This window comes from Poecilia reticulata, chromosome 16, assembly GCF_904066995.2.
Source record: "Poecilia reticulata chromosome 16, P_reticulata-male-v2, whole genome shotgun sequence".
Lineage (NCBI taxonomy): Eukaryota > Metazoa > Chordata > Actinopteri > Cyprinodontiformes > Poeciliidae > Poecilia > Poecilia reticulata.
Window position 1 is genome coordinate 11815766 of NC_088845.1, and position 12902 is coordinate 11828667.

Consider the following 12902-nt stretch of genomic DNA (forward strand, 5'->3'; position numbering starts at 1 on the left):
GTTACTCTCCATTAAAAGGTGCCATTTTAATGTGGTGCCACACTAAAAGGGCTTTAAACTGGAGAAATTGTATATTGAAGCAATAGAAACTATTTTAAAAACCTGTAATGCAATGCAGATGAAAATATGAAAACCTTTGACCTTTTACTAGTAATCCAAGAGCTTTGAGGCAATGCTGCTAATGTTGTGATTAGAAATCCATGGTATTTTGTAGATTGGCAATTCAACAGGATTTCTGCATCTGATTCCCCTTTTTGTTTTGTTAGATGAACTGCTATTTTCAAGTATCATCATTTGTCAATCTTTGGGTTAAAAATAATTAAATAAGAAGCTTTATAATAGGTGCATTTTATAACCTTTTTACAGTATGAATGTACATCAACCCTTGTAAGGTGTTTTCTTGTTAAGTCCCTTACAAGGTATGCCCTTGTTAGAGCAATAAAATGTACTGAGGTCACTTGACAATATTGAAATAATTCTTAAGACATCTTTCTCTGAACAATATTATTCTTATGTCAGTGTAATTAAGGCAATAATAATTCCTTACCAATATCATCTTTAACTATGGCAGAGAGTATGTTGACACGTTCCTTTGCAATGTGGCAGACAGACGGCCCAGCAGAGGAAAGTCAAGGGACCATAAAGGGTCATTGGGAGTTGCTGTACTTCTAACCAGGGTCTCTATCAGAGCCATTGCCGTAAACATCGTCAGAGACTCCTCACACTCCCTCCATGAACTTTTGAACTGCTGTCATCAAACAAACAAAAACATAGCTTTTCATCAAAAACAGAACCACCACAGCAATCTGCCTCAGGCTGTTGAAACACTGAGCTGTTTTTTAGTATTATTGACCTTATTTTACCCTTCATCTGATTTTTGTTTTAATTTATTTGTGTTTTCAATATTTATAAGTGTTCGTTACTTTCACACAATTTTCCTTCTGGCCATGTAAGTTGAAATTTTGAGAAATCCATGTTATGCAGGTCTAAACTTAAGGACGTAGTGGTTTTAGTGGAACATTAACTTCTGCCGCATCTTTGAAGTATATGTATTGCCTATGACGCATGGTCTAAATAATGCTTGTGTATTAGGATCAACGGTGTTGAATTCACTGTTCTGAATTGCTTTAGGGTCACCTATTTTAGTTCTGCCATCACTTTATTTGCCCCAGATGATTATTAACTAAATTGGTTAAGAGGTATGTCATGCCATCAGTTTTCCTTTCATTTTTAAGCATCTGGCATCATGATGTGAGTCAATCTTTATATGCACAGACTGTTACAGTAATGTATTACTGTGTTAATGCTGTAGTATTGAAATAGTTGAGTAAATGCAGTAACAGTGATGTATGTCCCTGTTCAGTATGCTAAAGATCAGAGTTATTTACCCAAGGTAGGGTATCTGCTGTCACTGGAACACAGTAGCATGACAGGATTACGAATGATTTGTTTTCATTATCGCAGATCATATTTAACCAAATTAAATGATTTTAAGCTAATTAGAAAATAATAGATCAACAATCTATTTAAATTGAATTTTTAAAAATACCATCTTGTAATTAAAGTCATGTTCCTGTATGTTTGTGCATCTTTTAACAACCTTTAATATGATTTCAGCATCATGGTCTCTTCTACATTACTATGCTACAGATGGATTGGTTTCATCTAAATGTTAAACTACAACATAAATTACCTGAGACTGTAGCTAAGTCTATATGTAGCAAGATGAGACAATGAAATACACAGAAGATGTTTTTTTAATTAGAAACATCTATGAAAGCTTGGATATGATTCGGCAATGTGCAATACATCATGTTTTGCCTATAAATACTAGAAACACTGTGTGAATTATGTGTAGGAAATAGGTAGGATTCTTCTACGAACAATACACAGGTCTGATAATTCAGTCAGGGAGAGAAAAAGTAAGAAACAGGCAAGCATAAAAACAGCATAATGACTGTTGAACAGTCTATGTGATTGGGTGAAGACTAAACATTTCTCCATCCGTGTGCATTATCTCGTTTTGTGTGGACAGCATCAGCTCCAATATGTCTTTTTAAGAGCTTTAGTGACACAAACTCACTCAAGTCATGCACACAACAAGGCGCCCAACAACAACAAGTATCTTCCCCGCACAGAAAGATCCTTCCAAACAAGTGCGACAACACCCGCTGTTTTCTCGTTCTGCTCCCTCTCACTCCTCGTCTCCCACTTTCTCTGTTTCTGCCTGCCGCGACTTAGTTTTCCTCCTTTCTCTTTCTGGCCGCTCTTGCTTTTATTGTGCCATTTTCTGCCACTTTGGTCCACGAAGGAGAGGCCGTAATGCAATCTCTCCCCCTCTCCGTCCCCTGCTGTGAGGGAGAGTAGCTTGGACTGTGTGCCGGGCCGGCGAGAAGTGTGTGTGGAGGGAGGGGGGGAGAACGGGGTCAAGGTGAGCTCTAATACACTATTGATCCGCCCCAATTGAAAACCTGATGGAAATTTTACCCCCCTTCTTCTCCTTTCCTCCCCATCCCTCTCTTGCTCCCCCTTCTCTCTCTGTTTTTTCTTTCTTCTACCCCCCTCTCCGTTCCTATCTCTTCCCTTATGTCTTTTTTCCTTTCCTGTGTGTATCCTCCCTGGTGTCTGAAGTCTTCCTCTTCTTCAGAGTCTATCCCCGTTCACTCCAATCTGTTTTCTCTCCCAGCTGAACATCTCTTTCAACCACTGACGACTTCTCTCCCCTGCTATCTATCTCTGTGCAGAGCAGCTCTCTGCCTCAACTAGCCCTCTAATCATTTCCCTTTTTTCTTCCTTCTTTGCTGCTCTTGGTCGTGCCATCTCCCCATTTTCCAAGTCTGCTCCTCTCTTTTTCCTTTTAAACCTCATGTTACCCCCACCCCGTCCCACTGGTTCTGTCTCTCCCACTCATTTTCTCTAACCCCCCTCCTTTCTGTGTGTGCATCAGATGGTCCATTTCTTCCTAACCCAGTGCATATTGATCCCTATGGCAGCAGCATGCAGGGCGAGGGCTGTGAGGACCTCTGTTACAGTGTATTAAACGCCACAAACGCTTTGGACGCGGGGCCGGAGACACGCCTCCCCGGCAGGGCTCTGTCAATAGCTGCTCCCTCCTGTCAACAGCAGCCAAATGGCCTCTCAATCTGGGAGTCATGATGATGTGCCAGAGGGAAAAAAAATGAGAGAGAATCTTTAACCGAGTGTCCAAAATATGATGCAACAAAAAGTGCAGATATAAAGCCTCTTGCCAAATAATGGGGAAATGCTTCGAACACGACATGTAAGTCAATCAAAACCATGCAAAGCCATTTCCATCGAAAAGCTGAAAATGTTGCACACAAAATCTATGACCCGAGCTGTCAATTTGCCCCATTCTTTGGCCTAACAAGCTTTATAATAACATGCAGTTATATGTGGGGGCAGCAATTATGCTTGTAGCTGAGAGCAAGCTGCACACTATCAAACAAAAGAAGCACAAACACTGAAAGAAACCCCGAACAATAGAGATGGTAGAAACACAAGCAAACCCTTTTCAACTAAGCATTACTTTCCCCACTTAACAAGACCTGACTCACGTTGACTCTATGCAGAGTTGGCCGCTTTTGCCATGCTTCTCGAGCAGGAGATAAATGGAGGGAGCGCGCGTTTGATTTATGTACCGTTGTGTACGTGTCAAACGGGCCGAGCTATCGGGACCACCATCTCTCAATAGACACAGAAATGCTACAGCGGTGGGGGGACCCCTCTGTCGACCCCGAGACCCCTGATACACATCTAGAACAAACAGAGCAGGGATTTGTTGCAAACACGTGAGGAGGAGGGATGCTCTTCATTACTTTCCTTACATTTCTATTCAAAAAAAGATTAATTCTTTGCTCTTTTGTGTCCTTTCTGCTCCTTATTGACTCCTTAAGCTATAGGAAAACAGCCACTACAATTTCAAGCTAATCTTTACAGCTTCAGTCCACAGTTACATGATTAATGTCACTAAGAGCAGAAACAACAAACTGGTTACCTGCTACAGGGGCTCAACTACACATTATTCAGGTGGATGTGAAAACATAAATCCCCCCCCCCCGAAGGAAGGTACGTCAGGGTGAAGGATCGTAGAAAACACACATTCGTTCTCCCCCCGAGACGACGATATGTGAAGGGTAAAACTCGCTACATTTACCTCATTATGTGAGCGTAAGGCGCGCTGAAGTGTATGGGAAAACATAATCGGCGCGCCGCCCCTTCCAGACAGGGTTTTGACGCCCCCTCTGGTGCTGCGCCCCTATGCGTTGCATGCGCTGCATACCAACTTTTTGCGCCACTGACGTGCTATATGGGGAATAAAATAGTGTTAGCTGCATTCTGTATAAATTAACATTGGCAAATATGCACTGATCAGAGTCTTTCCAAATTGTCCCTAGGTGTGAGTGTGCATGGTTGTGTGTCCTGTGTGTCTCTGTGTTGCCCTGCGACAGACTGGCGACCTGTCCAGGGTGTACCCCGCCTCTCGCCCGAAACGTTGGCTGGAGATGGGCACCAGCACCCCTCCCGACCCCACTGAGGGAAAAAGGGTGCAAGAAAATGGATGGATGGATGGATGGCACTGATCAGAGTGATTTTGGCCAATTTCATACCAATTTCTGTTTAATCCAATGTCTTTTTAAGAGCCACAATTAAAAATTCAAAACATTTCCCCTCAGCTTTTTTGAGCATTCAGTAGTATCAGTATCTCAGTAAATGTCAGATGGCAACTCTGAATTGCATCACTTTTACTATACTACATTCAACCTTCTTATCTACTGAAGCCACACTCCATCTAAAATGACCGTTGTGAACACTTTGCAGTCATGTCAACATAGAAAATTAAGTTCCCACTTAAGTAGCTCAGGTTTCACAATCAAGGATCTCACTTACTCTGAAAAGAGCTAATTTAGAGTCCTTCCAGAAAAACTTCCACACAGAAGAGTGTGGTTTCTAGTTGTAGTACGGTACAGTGATTTCACTAACACTAAAAGATTACTTTTCTTTTATTTTCTTTTGATGAGATCATAACCAGTTAAGACCAGCCAAGTTGAAAATCAGCCAATTTTGGTCAATACACGATTTCTCATAGTATCTCTACAAAACATGATTGATAAAATATCCACCTGTATTTTCAAAATATCAAACCTCTGATCAAATGCATGGATTAAAATGTTTCATCGGGAGTCTGTTTGTACATCGCACTGTCTCTAATTTGCCCACTTTACAGCCTCTCTAAGTTCAGACACCTGTTTTCATTTTCCCACTTTTCTCTTTCAATCACTCCATCCTCGTCTACCATTCCTGTCTCCCACCTCCAACCCCCCTCACCGCTCTCCCTCTTTACAGCCTCTCCATCTATTTCTTTCTCTCTAGGAAGGAATCAGTCTCACCTTAATTGCGCTTAAATCGGATTAATGACTGACCGGGGACAACTTGACTTAATCTCTCTTGTAGTAAATCTCTTCCTTTTCTCTCTTCTCGTACATCACTCTTATACATTTTATCCCCCTCTGAACCTGCCCCTCTTTAGTCTCTTTATCTTTTCTGCTCTTCTTTTTCTGCCTATGGTCTTCCTCCTATGACCTCTTTCCAGCCGTGCTACCAAGGAGGCAACCCCACTGCCCCCGAGCCAGAGACGCAAACATCTTACAATAAATGAGTAAATGTTTCATTAAGTTTTTGGCTTTCATTGAATGCCACTGTATATATCAAAACAGTATTCTAAAATTATATTCTGGCTTTTTGTTTTTGGCCTGGCAACCCAAAGTTATTAGTGGGCCACAACTGGCTATTCCCTAAAAAACTTTCTGGAGGCACTTGTGCCTCATTCAGTTTTTTCACTGCCTCTATCCCACTCCTCCTCTCTCCTGGCTTTCTCATTCTATGTCACGCTTCTGCATGGCTCACCATCCACTTCCTTTCATCATTTCTCTCCTCTTTGCTTCTTATTCTTTGCAAACCTTCAACTTCTACTTGCCAGAGATTACTTTCCCAAAATGTCTTTGACTTGGCTTGTCACCGACTCAGTGCTTCATCTGTGAGTGTGTCTCAGTTTCACTATGAGGTCGGTCAGTCGGTGTTGTGTATGTGTCAGTATGCATCGATGCAGTCCTGTCATTGCCTCCTAAGTGCTTTGGCAATACTAGAGATCTGCTGTCATGCCAATTCAACTTATCTCAATTGAATTATATTGGATTTGTATTGAGACGGCGATAAAGGACACTCAAGGTGTGCCAGATTCTCTTCTAAAAACGAGCTCAGATGAAATCTCAATGCATGCATGCAAACTCAATTCTTTAAAATTTGGTTGAACAGACAACAAAATAGCATTGCCTTCTGTCTGAGTAATGCCGGTTGACCTGGGGACTTAATCCAAATTAGATTTTGGGTCCTGATTCTGGTATATATTTTTATTAAATAAACAGTTATTCGTGGAATATTACGTTTCAGTGTAGAGTTGGAAAAAAATTGGCTAATTTTCATGTATTTAATGATTAGTTTGTGGCTACAGTTTGGATGAAATATAACTTCAGCAAAGACACAAACAGAAGACATGAACAAACTAAATTAGAACAATGTTAACTATAATCCACACATACTTTTCTCTGCAAGCATATCTATAAAAAAAATGCACACACATACATATATATATATATATATATATATATATATATATATATATATATATATATATATATATATATATATATATATATATTATATAAAAATATGTCGTTGAGAAGAACTCAAGTGGGGAGCCCCCTGCTGGTCAGGAGGTCCTATGCAGTAACTTACTTCGTATTTGACTTGGACCAGGACTGTGTCTAAACAAATAAATAATATGACTACAAAGGAAAAAAAACTACAGAATTGCATCTATAATTTCTGAATATAGTAGAAATGTTTTTATAGTTGATAAATTGGGCTATAAAACCACAACTTTCAAAATCCTCCTTTAGATTCAATGGTAATGTGACCAATTAGCCAACAAAATAATATTGCATTTCCAATGTATTATTCAAGACTAAATAAAGCAACGGTTTGGTCAACATGAAAAAGCAGTAAAAACATACATGCTTTTAGTGTTTAGATTTGAGCATTTACCTATGTTTACGTTAGACACTATGAAACAGCTAGAAAAGATTAAAAACCACAAGCAATTCAGTGGGGGGAAAAAAACAACTGATCCGATGTCACACTGAGGTGATCTTTGTTAAGAGTACAGGGCACAGAGAGTTTGCCACCTTCCAAACCCCTGCAGCTTGAAAAATAGAGGGAAGAAAAGGGCCAGCCTTGTGGACAAAAGCTCATTTTCCTCTTGGTTGCACACTGCTGCAGGCGGGCTAACATGCCACGGGAGAATTCAGGCACTCATACACCTTTGTTTTCCTCAGGTTTTTCTCAACTTTACACATGGTGTCAAACCCATAACTAAGACTGAAGCGGATTTGTACGTCAGCCCAGAAGGCATGTGCATGGCCTGTCCAGCCCCAGGCAAACCTAGTGATCTGAGAGCCGCAAAGTCGCGTGCTCCTTTTGAACGTGACAGACGAAAGCAGTCGGCTGACATCTTCCAAATGCAGGCGCATTTGTTCACCTTCCAGTTGTGCAATGGAGTCATTTTTACACCTCCTCCTGTGCGTCTTTTACTTTTCTTTGCTCGCCTACTCCTCCAAACAACCCCCTCCTCTCCTCCCCGCTGCTCCCAACCTCTCTGCATGCCCATCTGCTTACCCGCTTGTTCTCTTTCGCTCCTCTCTGAGCGGCCAGGATTAAGCATTTATCTCGGTGGTCCTCCTTTCGGCCCCTAAACGCCCGTGAGGATGATAAGAGTCGCTGGGATTTGTCAAATTGTGAGCCATTGATTAACTGACCTTTCACGCCTGCAAGTCTCTCAGCCACTCCACTAACTGCCGACAGGCTAGATAGAGAGATAGATAGGTACATGCGGCTGTTATTATTGTGTACAAGTTTGTAGTTACCAGGTGTGGTATAGTGAGGGATGACAGAAGAGGGGAGGAGGTGAGAAGGTGGTGGAAAAGATACAGAGGAGTCCTTCAGTTGCCCTATAGGCTTGGGATGTAACAGGTACAAGTGTGTCTACACTGGCAAACAGAACTGAATCCTGAATAATGAAACGCACATTTTAAGGCGAGCCAGGGGGCTAATATCAGACAGGAAGAGTTGGGGGAGGCAAAGAGGAGCTTAGGGAGAAGTCCGAGCCTTGGCTGGCTCAAGGAAAATCTAGAATTTGGTCTAAAAATGTTGCTGGGAAAATCTCTGAATATGTGCAGACTGATTTTCTTCACTTTTTTTCTAAAAAGAAAAGAGCTGGAGTGTCTAAAAAGTTTAACTTATATGTTTTTTTTTATTTTTTATGTTGTGGCATCATACTGGTGTAATATGTTTAAAATCTACAGTATTAAATTGAATCTTAAATTCTTATGCCTACAGTATTAATCTATACCACCCAAAATCAGCTCATTTAGAAATAACACTGTTATTTTTGTGTCCACTCTAAACATTTTTGCTGTTTTCATTGGAAAATTGTATTCTCATCATTTTTGACCGTTGAAAAAATAATACACATCTTCACCTATTTTTACCAGCAAGTCATATGCTTATGTCATATTCTTGTTGATGTACACTGGATTGCAGTAATAATTTATGGTGGCATTTTAGTTTATCAAACATGTAAATTACAGTTTTAATGCAGTTTTGTATTACATATGCCCTACTGTGAAACGGTTTAACAATAACATAACTGCAAAACAAAAATTCAGAAACTACTGGATAATTGTTGCAATTTCCAATTAACATTTTAACAATAAACAATTTAATATACTGCGATTTTGGTTATTTTAACAGTAAAAAAAAGTCTGTACAGCCCGTAGACAGAAATAGCGGTTTGGACAGTAAAACTGTTGGATGCTTATGTGGTTACAAGATGTTACCAGATTTGCAAAGCATTTTGGGAAATATAAACAGAACATTTATAGCGGTGTGTCGCGTTTTTATTAATTAATGAGTCTACAAAGTTATGTTAGTTTATCCAACAGTAAAAATGATTTATGGTTGTCAGTTTTACAGTACATTCATTTAACAATAACTTAATCGTAAAACTAATCTTATTGGATAATTTGTGTCCGCGAGTTTCGCCATTTTAACAATAACACTTTTACAATGTAATTAATTCTGCACTTTTAAAATGAGATGAAAACCTTACACCGAGTATTGATACGAGCAGACAACCGAGAGTTTGTTACAGAAAAGAAGGAGTCACCCACCTGGACCTTCCGCGTCGCCCCGCCTCAGAGATGCACCTGAGGCCGAAGCTTGATCACCTTCTCCCGGTCTGGGCTGGAGTCTGCTCGCCGCTGCCGATGTTCCAATCCGGAGAGGAGGAGGAGACGTGGGAGAGCGCCGCTGTCGCACTGCACGGAAGCGTCACTAAAACCCAAACATGCATACAAAAAAAAAAAAAGAACTATTACCTACACGGGTCTTCATGTGACAAACATTTGCAAATGCATTTTGCGGGGTTTTTTTTGTTTTGTTTTTTTTTTAATTATAGAAATTCATGGAATTTAGATCAAATGATGAAGAAGCAGCTGGGGAGGCGCCGCTTTGGCCCAGCTGAGTCGGGCCGATACTAAAACTTGTGTTCTGGCGTTTTCCCGCAGGATCCCTGCTGCCTCACAGGCCACAGATCAATCACCTTATTGACTCTTAGTGTCATACAGTAAAGGGGCAGCGAGGAGGACTAACACATGCCGCTATAAGCTTTAAATAATGATCACTCGCACTAATTGCTTGATGCGTCGTTTGTAGGCTCCATACTTTTTCATAAATTACAAAATCCGATGCAAACAGAATTCAAATTTAACTTACTTCGGAGAGTCACATTTCCTCTCTCTCTATATATATATAAAGCCATGTTCAAATGAATATAAAGTTATCTCTTCCCTTTAAGCGCTGATATACCCCGGGTTGTCTGCACGGAGCGGAGACAGAGGACCTGGGAGGCTCCGCCGTCTTGTTATCGATATATGTGAAACTTGCTGGAAAGGATATTGACCGCACTAACTAGCCGTACTTTGATCATACGAAATTGCTTTCCAGATGACAACACATTAAGGATGAGAGCATTTTTGGGAGAAAAAAAAATTGAGGGGGGAAAAAAAAGGCTCCACGCTCCTGATCCCCCCCGACCCCCCCCCCCAGCCCCCCCTACTACAACTGATAGAGAAAGTCTTAAAAGCTCACCAAAAAAATAGCAAATATGAAAGTTTGATTCACAGATGTACATGTCTTGAACGTGTTTTATCAGTATCTTGAAAAAAAAAACTATCAAACAAACAAAAAGAAACAGAAAAAAAACAGAGGAGTTTAGTGAAACACCAACCGGACAGCAGCAAACCGACAGTGTAGTTTTTACTTTGTGATTTGCGGAAGTTATGGAGGCCGAGAAACAAGAAAAGTTCTTCAAATTAAGAAAGTGGAAAAAACAAAACAAAAAGCACTTTACTGGGCCTGAAAAAACAAAAAAAAACAAATGTTAACTAATTAAAAATTGAAATACAATAAAATAATCAAAAAGGGCGGAATTGAACCTTTTAATCCGACGTCGTTCGTTTAATAATAATAATAATGATGATAATAATTAATAATAATTAATAATAATAACGACAATAATAATAATAATAATAATAATAATAATAATAATAATAATAATAATAATAATAATATTCTGTATAGCAGCCACTCAGATCGTGTGAATCTTTGTCTATAATTATTTATTTGCATTTAAATAGTCGGATGTCAAAGTAATGCGGACGGGTTGATGAGTTAAATTCCGACCTTGAAAGGTGAAAGATCTCGCATGGAAATACGTTTTCTGAAATACAATTTAATGCCGTAATTTACCCTCCTTTATTGGCAACAGAGCGGAACAATTAAGCTGCAAAAAAAATAAATAAAAAAACGTCCACCAACTACACCGGAAAGAGGAAGCTCAACACGTTGGCCTGAGACTGAACACACACTAAACTAAAACATAAACAAGAAAAATAGCTCGATGCTTGTGACTGAAGCACAGACCAAGTGTCTAGAATAAAAAGCAAATATGTATAAACATGAGCAAATAAATAATGATATTAAAAAAATGTAACTAGAAGAAGGTTGCACGGTTACATATATTAATGTAATAAGAACTTGTTTTGATGAACCTATAATCAATACTTACATTTGATACGTATATAATAATAATAATAATAATAATAATAATAATAATAATAATAATAATAATAATAATAATAATAATAATAATAATAAGTGAGTTCGTCTGATACGTAAAAGACAAATCAAATTAACTTTTCAATTTGAGTATATTTTGTTTTTAGACCAGGTACGCGCACCATCATACACGCGTGTGCTTTTTTTTCTTTTTTGCATGGCTGATGTTTCTTGAAGTCAGCTGTGAATAAAACACACACACACACGCAGAGACGCACACACACACGCGCGCACACACACACACACACACGCACACGGATTGGCTGTACTTCTGGTCTTCGGGTGGATCCATTGATCGATCTCTTAATCTGCAATAGTTACATGCATGTATCGATTTACAAACACTGTTTATCTGGAAATATACCGGCACAAATAATTGATGGGAGTACACCCATGGCGCGCATAAATATGCATCAAAACTTGAAGGGGGGTGGGGGGGGGGGCGGTAGGGGAGGCCGGGGTGGCAAACACCTTAAAAAAAAGAGACAGAAAATAAATAAATAATACATAAATAAATAAAAACACGTGAAACCTGCGAAATCAAATAAAGATTATTCCAAATATGTTTTTAAAACTTGACTGCGAAGTGTTATCGACGTGCCCACTTCTCAAACAAACTCCCATGCGAGTCTGGATACCAACACATGCACACGCTCAGCAAAAAAAATAATAAAAAAATAAATAAAATCATCGGCTTCACTTCTGCTGGGAGTAAACTCCAGCCTCGTCCTTTGCAAAGGACTCACATTGACACATGATCACAGAAAGAAAACCTCTTCTGGCAGTTCGATGCATCATCGCTGTCGCTTTTTGGAGAAATCTGAGAGTCGAAACTTGGTGGGGAAAAAAAAAAAAAAGTGCTGCAGACATTCTGAAAAACTCATCTTGTTCGAGACGGGCAGTTGAACTTGAACCCGACTCTAATGTTGAATCACAAAAAAAAAAAAAAAAAAAAAATGTGATGAATAAGTGATCATAAGCTAATTAATTAAATTAGCACACGCTAAAGCACAACACCGGGCCTCATGAATATCCAAACTCTCCCATAAATACTCTCCGTGAGCCAAATGGGCAGCGCTCATTAGCGGGAGAGAGAGAGAGAGGGAGGGAGTGAGAGATGTGCACCGGCTACGAGGGTGTCGCGCAGCTCGCCGCGTGAATGCCTGTTTAATTGACTGATTGATACGGCCGCGTGGAGGTGAGAGCGAGACGCCTTAACAAATAGAGACATTTAAAGGCTAATCCGGGCCAACGCAGACAGCTGAACGTGTGGAGCCGAGACTTTCTCCACCTGCTTACAGACTTTAAAGAGCAAAATCCCCGTGGTGAGCGCGCGCAAAAAAAAACCAAAAACTGTTTCCAATTCTTCCAAAAACTAAACAACTGCAACCAAAAATGTCATGCACGGTTCAACTTTTTTTTCTTTTTGTCCCTGCAAGCAAGCGTTGCATCCGCGAAACAGCATCCATGCAAGCAAGAGAAAGTTATATTCTAGCGAAAATAAGCGAAATCATTTCATCACTGAAGACTTTTGAGCAAGCCCACTAACGCGCAAGACAACTTTTCTTTTTTTTTTTTTAAATCAGCGA

The 12902-nt window shown here is 39.8% G+C and overlaps 1 protein-coding gene across 4 annotated transcripts in view; it reads right to left on the reverse strand.

Moving 5' to 3' along the window:
- erfl1 (Ets2 repressor factor like 1) overlaps window positions 1-12902 on the reverse strand; it is a 67941-nt gene that overhangs the window by 40187 nt on the left and 14852 nt on the right. For all 4 annotated transcript variants that reach the window (XM_008431278.3, XM_081597423.1, XM_081597424.1 and 1 more), the window contains exon 2: window positions 9306-9468. The gene's annotated coding sequence lies outside the window, so the exon portion shown is untranslated. The remainder of the gene's footprint in view (window positions 1-9305; window positions 9469-12902) is intronic.